At 55.2% G+C, this 10141-nt stretch overlaps 1 long non-coding RNA gene across 1 annotated transcript; it reads left to right on the top strand.

Annotated features, from left to right (window-relative positions):
• Window positions 1-285: 285 nt before the first annotated feature.
• On the top strand, window positions 286-7082 carry LOC135972301 (uncharacterized). The gene is made up of 3 exons (XR_010588727.1): window positions 286-403; window positions 6474-6553; window positions 6976-7082. It is a non-coding gene; the product is annotated as an uncharacterized LOC135972301 (long non-coding RNA).
• Window positions 7083-10141: the final 3059 nt, after the last annotated feature.

Here is a 10141-nt window from a genome sequence, read left to right as displayed (position 1 = left end):
TTTGGAACGACGTCCACATGCAGGAGAGCCAGCTGGCTACCAGAAAATCTCTCTTCTGCAGTGACGTGGGGTTAAGGGACACGGGGGAAAAGACATGGAGGCTGTGACTAAACTTAGAGCAGCAAGGCCAGGAAAACCAGGGTTAGGTCCCAGGCCTGGCTATCAGATCTGCTGTTTTCTATTCCTGGCTTTGGGACCATGAGCGAGTCTCTGCACCGCTGGGTGCCTCGGTTTCCCCAGCTATCAAATGGAGCTAATCAAGGTTTTGTTTGTTCTCCCCATTTTACAGGGTGGGAAACCGAGACACAGTTGGGACCTGTCTACACTACAGGTCTGTCGTGCGTTTGTAATCTGCTGACCCCCACATGTTGTTCAGAGCCTATGGACAACACAGCTCCTAAAGGTACGTTTGTTCTGTGCTTTTCCCCTATGTACCAGCAGGGCTGGACAGCATTTCTCACTGTGATGTGGGGAGCAGGTCCTGGGTACTAAGGGTCTGAAGAAGCTCTCAAGGACTAATTTTTAAAAATAATTGTTATCAATGAATTGGGAGAAAACATACAATCACTGCGGATAAGATTGGGGGGTGACAAAATACAGGCAGAGTGGTAATTCCTGATGGCGAGAGGGCAGTGATATACAGCGATCTGGCTCATTCGGCCAGCTGGACCCATTCAAAGAAAACAAGTTAGAGCCGAGCCCAATGCAAGGTCCTATACGTAGCCACAAGGCACGCCGGCCACACCTCCAGAATGGGGACGTGTGTCCAGGAAAGCAGTGACTCTGAAATGGATTTAGGGGCCAGAGTGGAAAAGCCACTCAACATGAGCTCCCAGTGTGATGCTGTGGTGAACAGGGCTAAAGCCATCATTAGACGTAGGAGCAGAGCCGTGAGTAGGATAGGGAGGTGACACAGCAGCAGTGAGACTGCTATTGGAATACTGCCTCCAGTGTTGGTGTCCTCCTTTGAAAAAGATGGTCCTAGAAATTGGAGCTGGGCAGCAAAGAGCCACCAAATGTTCTGAGGGCTGGAGAAAAATGCCTTCTAGTGAGCTATTGAAAGAGCTCAACCTGTTTAATAAAGACTAGATGCCTTTCCGGAATGTGTTTGCCCCAAAAGTAGCTATTGTGGTAGACAGGAGGCCTGTGATATGCAGGGGGTCAGATTAGATGCTCTAACTGTCTCTTCTGCCCATAAAGTCTACTCATTTCTGAGAAATCGAGTGTAGCATTGGGAGCAGCTTGTGATGTTTTACTGTCTAGCCGGCTTGCTTCCTAGAATGAACACTCATTGAGCGGGGTGATCCACAGGGAGTAGCTCAAACCTTCAAAGTGTCTGCCCTGTGGCAGGACATTAGCACTGCAGGGGAGGGGTGGGTGTGGCAGTGACATCACAAAGGCCTTTTGCAGGACCTCAACCTATTGGCCAAAGGTGTAGGGGAGGTGGTGACCTCACAGAGGGATGCTGACATCAGCCAGGCAGGACAGGGGTGCAGGGCCAGGGAAACCTCAGAGACCCCTGTGGCTTTGCTTCAGCAAGTCTCCTTCTCGAGGTCTCTCTTTGAGGTCTGAGAGAATATTAGGGGTCACATACGTGAGCACCAGGAGGAACCTCTTTTGAGTTTTCTCCTTTCTTTTTCCTGATTTCACTAGAAAACTGACGTCCCTGTTTAGAAGGTAAGAGCCTCTGAGAGGTTTGGAACCTGTTCAGTCTGATGCATCTGGCGCCATCTGAATTTTAGGCATGGAAAACACTAGCTTAAGGTGGCCAAATTTTATTCCCCACCTGGGATTTTGTCCCTTAGAATCTCTGGGGACATTAAGGTTTGTCCTTTTTCTTTTACCTTTTCCTCCATCCCTCCCTCCTTTCTCTTCATCTCTTACTTCTTTTGTCTGTTCCCCTCCCACCACCAGGAGGGGTGTGTGTGTGTCGTGGGGGTTGCTCTACAACTCCCATTGTGAGAGGTCCACCGAAAAATGTGGGGCTGAAATAGTGCTCAGACAGTGATCCCCAGCTGTGACCTGGGCCATCCTTTGGGCTCTCTGGTGAGAACCCTCATCCTCCCGCCCCTCGGTCTCTACCCTGATTGGCTGAGCAGGGCATTATATACAGGGAGGAGACTCAGGTCCCTGTTGTTTTCTTTTAAGACCAAGTAAATAGTCATAACCAGTCATATGTTCGACAAATTTTGCTGCTTCTCTGCAGTTCATTATTTTCTCTACCATTCCAGTTCTCCTAAAATACTTGCTGAATAATTACTATGAACCCTTGCTGCTCTGGAACTCACTTGAGAGCACTTTATTCAGGTCATTCAATGTCTGAAATTCAAGATCCGATGGTTAGTTTGAAAATCAGGGCTCTTGGATCCTATTCCCAACTCTGCCACGGACTGGCTGTGTGACCTAAGACAAGTCAATTCTCCTTTCTCAGCCTTAGCTTCTCCCTCTTTCAAGTAGGGATAACAATCCGCTCCTACCTACCTCCCGACAGGTGGAGGATGGGGATCTATTGGAGAGCGTCACTAGGAGCAGTGCATAAGATGAGGTGTCCTATCATGTTTACTCAGATCAGATTAGGACATAATAGAATGGCTGAAATAGTCTATTTTATTTGTATTTAATTATGTTGCAATTGTTAAAAGCAGCAACTACTTAGCTCAGACTGAAACATCTTATCTAATTTTTGAGATCTAAGTGTCTCCTCTTTGTGTGCGACGAGACAAACACGTACTCCTGTTCTTTTTGTGACACAGAAGATGCTTTTGTTTTGCAACAAAATATTTTTGCAAAGAATTTTCATGCCACTTGATATGATTTCAAGAAAGAAACTGGTTTAGTTTGAATGGGATTTTCGGACAGAAACGGTTTCAATGAAATTTCCCCACCATCTCGATTCCTGGGCTCTATCCCTGTCTTTGGGGGGTTTGCTGTCTGTTAGAACAGGAGTCTGATTTGGATAGGGATAGAGACCTCTTCAATGTTTTTAATGAAGTAAATACTAATGGGAATTGTGTGATCATGGGAGACTTTAACTTCCCAGATATAGACTGGAGGACAAGTGCTAGTAATATAATAGGGCTCAGATTTTCCTAGATGTGATAGCTGATGGATTAGATGCTCTAACTGTCTCTTCTGCCCATAAAGTCTACTCATTTCTGAGAAACCGAGTGTAGTATTGGGAGCAGCTTGTGATGTTTTACTGTCTAGCCGGCTTGCTTCCTAGAATGAACACTCATTGAGTGGGGTGATCCACAGAGAGTAGCTCAAACCTCCAAAGTGTCTGCCCTGTGGCAGAACATTAGCACTGCAGGGGAGGGGTGGGTGTGGCAGTGACATCACAAAGGCCTTTTGCAGGACATCAGCCTATTGGTCAAAGGTGCTGGGGAGGTGGTGACCTCACAGAGAGATGCTGACATCAGCCAGGCAGGACAGGGGCGCAGGGCCAGGGAAACCTCAGAGTCCCCTGTAGCTTTGCTTCAGCAAGTCTCCTTCTCGAGGTGTCTCTCTTTGAGGACTGAGAGAGTATTTAGGTTCACGTATATGAGCGCCAGGAGGAACCTCTTTTGAGTTTTCTCTTTTGTTTTTCCTGATTTTACTAGAAAACAGATGTCCCTGTTTAGAAGGTAAGAGCCTCCGAGAGGTTTGGAACCTGTTCAGTCTTATGCATCTGGCGCCATCTGAATTCTAGGCATGGAAAACACTAGCTTAAGGTGGTCGAAGTTTATTCCCCACCTGGGATTTTGTCCCTTAGAATCACTGGGGACATTAGGGTTTGTCCTTTTTGTTTTACTTTTTCCTCCAACCCTCCCTCCTTTCTCTTCATCTCTTACATCTTCTGTCCTTTCCTCTGTTCCCCTCCCACCACCAGGAGGACTCTGTGTGTGTGTCGTGGGGGGTGCTCTGCAATGGGAACAGGGACAATTCTCCAACTTTGGGCAGTCGAGAGCCTCGGTGAGATAAGGGGCGTTAAAGCCCTTTGTGAAGGAGAAAGGGGAGTTTCACGGTGTTGAGCACCAAGGAATTCTAAACTTTGCTAAAGCCCATTGAGGGATGTGAGTCCCACCTTTTTAGGTATCTGGGGTGCTGGGAGGAGAGAAGAGGTGCCTGTCTCCATTTTATGGCCTCAACAAACTAAGTGCTGTGCCCCAGTTCTCGTCAGAGATCCCTGAAAAAGAACGTCTTCCCATCCATTAACATACCTGGAAAGATACTGGAACTCCTTATTAAACAATCAGTTTGTCAGCACCTACAGGACAATTTGGTTCTTAGGACTAGTGAGCATGGACTTGTCAAGAACAAATCATTCCAAACCAATCCTAGCTCCTTCTTTGGCAGGGTTATGGGCCTAGTGGAGGTGGGTAAACAGTAGATGTGATCCATCTTGATGTTAATAAGGACATTCTCACAAACAAACTAGGGAGATGTGGTCTAGATGCAATTAGTATAATATGTGTGCACAGATGCTTGCAAGCCCGTACTCCAACAGCCCAGAACCAAACAGCAGGAAGCAGATCATGCAATGAACTCCTGCCAGTGCGTGTAGATTGCATTACATGCACCCCTATGGTGGGAGGAGGAGCTGCTCTGGCTGGGGCAGGGATGGGGAGGGACCAAACAGGCTGGTTAGTCAGAGGCTGCCTTGACCCCAGACTCACGCCCGCTCCCCGCTCGGTTCCAGGATGGCCAGGCTCCTGAGGATGTTCAGGAAGAAGGCTCTGCAGGTGGCCCCAGAGCCTGAGGGAAGCAGCTGCCATCTTCCCCAGGAGCAGAGCGGCTCCTCCGTCCCCACTGGCGGGGAAGGAGCTCCCGGCCAGGCCAGGAGGTGGGAGTGCCCAGCCTTCTGGCGGAGAAAACCCGCTCCCAGCGCAGGCACCGAGGTGGGAGAGGCCAGGTCGAAATGGAGCTGGGCCAGGCTGCGGCTGGGCAGGCAGGACCCATCGCAGGAGGGGAGCCGGACTGGGTGACTCTGGGGCATGTTGTGTGGGCAGCAGCGGCCCCAGGAGCCCAGCCCTGATTGCCAGCAGGAGGCATCGCCCTGCCCGGTCACTAAGGACCTTCCAGCCTCCCCAGGGCAGGAGGAGGTGGAGGATCCCTGTCCCACCACCAGCAGCTCGGCCCGCTCCCCATGGGACAGCAGCAGTGCCTGGGACTCGGGCAGCAGCGAGGCCGATGGGCGCCGCAGCTTTGTTCCAGGTGAGGAGTCAGGCTGGGCTCAGAGAGAGGTGAGGGCGGGGCTGTGAACACCCTGGGCCCAGGCCCTCGATCAGTGCTATGGGGGCGGATCCTCAGCCCAGGGGTCTGGCCTGAGCCACATGAACCCCACTAACACTAGATGCTGCCACTTTGGTCCTTGGTGCTCCAGTTGGGGGGAGGCACCTCCCAGGGAGTCCAGGACAGTGTGTGGGGGGGGTCTCTTTGCTATGGGCTCCTGAAGGAGTTGGAGGCTGAAGGCATCACTGAGAGGGGGGAGTGTGGGGCCCGATCTGCCCTGGGTCCCGGAGGTGGGAAGGGGGCACATTGCCCTACCGTGCCCCTGTCCTTCCCCCGAGTGGCAGCAGGCGTCACCCTGTCCCCTTCTCTCCCTGGTGCAGGGACCACCAGGGACTCAGGGGACTAGGAGGAGGAATGGGTAGACGTGGCCACAGAGGAGGCTGCTCTCAATAACAGCCGAGAGCAGCTCCAAGGCGGAGAAAAGGTACAAACGTACCCCAGCTGTGCTGGAACCGAGACTGTCCTGCCCCTTCCCAGCACCTGACCCCCTGCAGAGGGCCTTGTCCCTAATGGGGACCTTTCTCCTCCATGATCTGGGACCCCAGAGGTGGGGGTGTCTGTCACACACCAGCCGGGTCTCCTCCCCCCACAGGCACTGTCCCAGTTCCTGACCCTGCTTGTGGTGGAGTGGTGGGTGATTTGGACAATGGGCGGGTCCCCACTATCCCCCATTCAGGCCTGAGTCCTGCAGCTGCTGTGTGGGGGCAGGGAGGTCCCTGGCTAACTGGCTCTCTCTCCCCTAACCCCACTCCTGGTGGGTGCAGGAGGAGGCCCAGCAGCTCGTGTTCCTGCACGCCATCCACCCCGCGTCTCGCTGCACAGCAGAGAGGGCAGGACACACTGGAGCCGCATTGCTGCAAGGCGGCTGTGGCGGAGAGGATTGTGGTGAGCGAGACACGGTGCCCAGCAGCTGGAGGAAAGACAGAGACATGGGAGGGGCAGGGGTCTCCCCAGGCCAATGGATGGGGGATGGCTGGTGCTGGAGGGGCAGCAGAGGGCAGGGATTGCTGGGGCTGAAGACTGGGGAGAAGAGACGGGAGAAATTCGGAGAGTGGTCACTATTGGGCAGGAATCGGAGGAGCGGGGGGCAGGTGGGGGGATCCTGCTGGCTGTGTGGTGCCCTGGCTGTGTAATCTCCTCACTGAGAAGTGTCAGTGTGGCCCGAATCTCACACGCTCCTTTGTCTCCGTTGGGTCTCACAGGAGCTCATTGAGGAGCTGCCTGATAACTCTCCACCCGGCGCCGTCCTCGCTAACTCCCTGATTGCTGTGGGCAACCTCAGGTATCGAGACCCTCCGGCCCGGTTCCCCTAACCCCAGTGCTGCTCAGGCCCAGGGCTGGGAGTCACTGCCCCTCCCACTCCCAGGTCACCGCCCAAGGGTGGCTCCTCTGGCAGAGGTGGGGGGAAGGTTCACTCTCTCCTGGCTGGGCTGTTCTTTTCACTCCAGTAACATTGCAACGGCTTTGGGGAGAGGCTCACACCCAGGATCAGATACAGGAGGGGCAGCAGGGTCCAGGGAACAGGTGCTATTCCTGCCCTGCCACTGTCTGTCTGAGAAACCTTGGCCTTGTCATTCCCTGGCTCAGTGCCTCAGTTTCCATTCTCGCCAGCCTGTGCCTATTTCCCTGCAGTTTCACCTGCGTGTTGGTGCCAGTCCCATCCCCGCACTGCACAGTCTAATACCGGCTCCTCTCTCTTGCCAGCACCATGACACCTGCCCTGGAGCCAGAGCTGGAGACCCACCTCCTCCGAGCTGCCCTGCATGCCGTCTTCACCCTGGGCATGGAGAAGGACACCACCCAAGTGCAGGTAGATCAGCTAAAGTCATGGATTGAAGAGCCAACTGTCATCCTGCCATGAATCCTGGCTAATTGCCTGCAGTGGGATGTGAATGAGAGAGGCCAGGATATGTGTTTGGGGGTCTCACCAGTGCTTCCCAGAGACCCCACTTCCCATCCTGTGGCAGGTGTAGCCCCAGTTTCCCTAACTCTGACCCATGGCTCTCCCTTGCTTTCAGGATCTGCCTAGAGTCTTGCCAGACCTCCTGGACGCCATGCTGGGGAACCTGCTGGCAGAGTCCCCAGACACCGACAGGCTCCAGTACATCTTGGAGGTGAGCCCGATGAGAGGGGTGGGGGCAATTTTACCTTCACTCTTAGATCCATTTTCCAGTCTGTCCTCCTAGCTGAGCCCCCAGTGGGCATCCTTGGTCAGGGCAGTCAGTGCAATGCAGTGTCAGGCCCTTCCTCCTTAAAGGACAGAGGAAGGAGCTGGGACTTCAAGCCAGAGCTCTGCCTGGTTGTTTTGAGCACTAACCACAGGGCCCCTGGCTGGCTTGGGGAGTGAGAGTCTGAACCCCTCCTGGGAGATCCAGAAGAGGGTCCTCAGAGAAGAGTCACAGGCTCCTTCCTAGAGAAACAGGAGGGCCCCAGAGAATCAGCCCGTCTCTCCGACGGGCCCTGAGATTTCTGAGGGGATTGTTCAGGAATCAGGAGTGCAGGGAGGATGGGACCAGCCCCGACACTGAACATTGTTCCAGTCTAGAGAGACAATGACAAGTTGTGACCTGCAGGATTCAAGAATCGTCCTGCGGGCAACAATCCCCTTCCAAAGCTCTGCAATCAATGAATCAGATATTCCACCCTGCGCACAATGTCTCAGCCCCCTGGGGATGGGTGTGTGTCTGTGTCTCATTTCCACAATAGGTGCACCTGCCCATTGATCCTGATCTGCCTCCTTTCCCCACAGCACATTAACTACTGGATCGTGTCCAGGGTGCCGCGAGAGAGAGCCAGGGCCGTTAAGAGCAGCACGGCCCTGCTCAGATTCACCATCACCCTCCCTGAGTTTGACATAAGTGACCTCTGACCCCAGCTTCCTGACTCCAGGCGTAGGTGATCTGGCTCCGACGGGCTGTAGGATCTGCTGCTGCAGGGGCTGTGGGTTAGGAGTGTTCCTCTTGGGGAGGCAGAGTCAGAGCAGAGAGTGAGCCTGGCTTGAGTCAAGTTCTTCTTGTCCTAGTTAAGTGGTGACTCTGGGCTTTTAAGGGGACTGTGCTCCAGGTTCATGCCTCCCTGTCATCCTGGAGCAGCTGGGGAAGCAAGTCCCCATGGAGGGCCCTGCCCACAGCCCTGTGCTCCAGGCTTCCTTGCGGGCAGAGGAAATTAAGGGTCTGGCTCTAGCATCTCCTGCAGAGGGGCTGAGGGGAAGGAGAGTCCTGGCCCGGGGGGGGACTGGGAGCTGACAGGAAAATGCTGATGGAGTCCCCTCTCCCTCTCCCGTCCATTAGAACTCAGCGGAATTCCCCAGGATGGGTCACCACATGGCACAGCTGGCTCTGTCCGTCAGTGACCCAGCCAAGGACATCAGCCGGCAGGCCAGGGAGGGGGTTTACCGGCTCTACCAGCTGCTGCTGCACCAGAGGGGTAAGGAACCCAGCTGGGAAATGGCACCCGCTAGAAGAGTGAGACTGGGACCCCAGCCAATTTCTCTCAGACTGACCCCGGCTGGAGGATGAGTCTCTCTATCTCTTTCTGTGTTCCACACCACGCCCTGCAATTCTGTTGGGCCGGGCACGCAGCGAGGACTCTGCCCACTGTGCAGCCACCAATGGGATTGGAAGGACACAAGCCCTGCAACCAGAAGGACAAATGTGTGTGTGTCTCTCTCCCTCTCACCTACTCCCTCCTGGGGGAAACCCAGCAGCTGATGGGGGACAAGGTGAGCAGCTGCATTAGACTCAGGAGATTGGGGCGGGGCCCAGGCCTCATTCCCATCCTGTGGCCATTCGCTGGCCTGGCACAAGGAGCCTGGTGGGGAATGAAAGGGAGAGCAGGTGCTCCTGGGAAGGGAGATGAATTCACCTGCCAGCAGCAGGAGCGAGCCAGCTTGTCCCCGGAGCAGCTCCACCCAGCTCTTTAGCCAGGCTAATTAATGACAAGCTTTGCCTCATCCCAGACTTATGTTCTTAGGACAGGGTGCTATTGCTCTTGGGAAGGGCAGGAGAGTCCCCCAAGTGCCCTCTGCGAGACTCTCCTGTCCCACAGGGCCGCACCCAATTCCTAGTGGTCTGGTGTCTGTGTCACCCGAGCCACCACCCAGAGTTGCTCCCATCACTGGCAGCCTGGGAGGCCAAGGACTGGCGGGTGATGGCGTCTGACCAGGCAGGGCTGAGGCACATGGGAAGGGGACGCTTGTCCTGCTGCTGGCAAGGCTGGACCCGATCTGGAGAGAACAGGAGGATTCAGTCAGCAGTAGGGTTACCATGTCTAATAAATAAAAAAAGAGGACCCTCCACGGGCCCTGGCCCCACCCATTTCCCCTCCCCTAGCCCCGCTCCAACTCCACCCCTTCCCCTGCCCTAACTCCGCCCCCTCCTCCCTCCCACTCCCAGTCATGGGGAAAGGGCTGCCCCAGCGCTACCGGCTTCACGGTTTGCCGGGCAGCCCCCAGACCCTGCGCCCCCGGCCGGCGCTTCCCCCGAGCCGCCGGAGCAGAGCAGTTGGAACCGGGAAGGGAAGTGCCTGGCCCGTGGCTCGGGGTCCGGAGGCAGCGGGGGCTGCCCGAAGCCGGTAGCACTGGCTTGGGCAGCTCGGCTCTTAAAGTCTGAGAGGAGAGGAGTGGAGCAGCTCAGCTGAAGCCCGGGAAGGGAAGTGCCTGGCCGGCGGCTCGGGGTCCGGAGGCAGTGGGGGGCTGCCCGAAGCCAGTAGCGCTGGCTCGGGCAGCTCGGCTCTTAAAGTCTGAGAGGGGAGGAGCGGAGCAGCTCAGCTGAAGCCCGGGAAGGGAAGTGCCTGGCCGGTGGCTCGGGGTCCGGAGGCAGCGGGGACTGCCCGAAGCCAGTAGCGCTGGCTCGGGCAGCTCGGCTCTTAA

Source organism: Chrysemys picta, chromosome 6 (genome assembly GCF_011386835.1).
Source record: "Chrysemys picta bellii isolate R12L10 chromosome 6, ASM1138683v2, whole genome shotgun sequence".
NCBI lineage: Eukaryota > Metazoa > Chordata > Testudines > Emydidae > Chrysemys > Chrysemys picta.
This window is presented reverse-complemented; position numbering and strand designations above follow the sequence as displayed.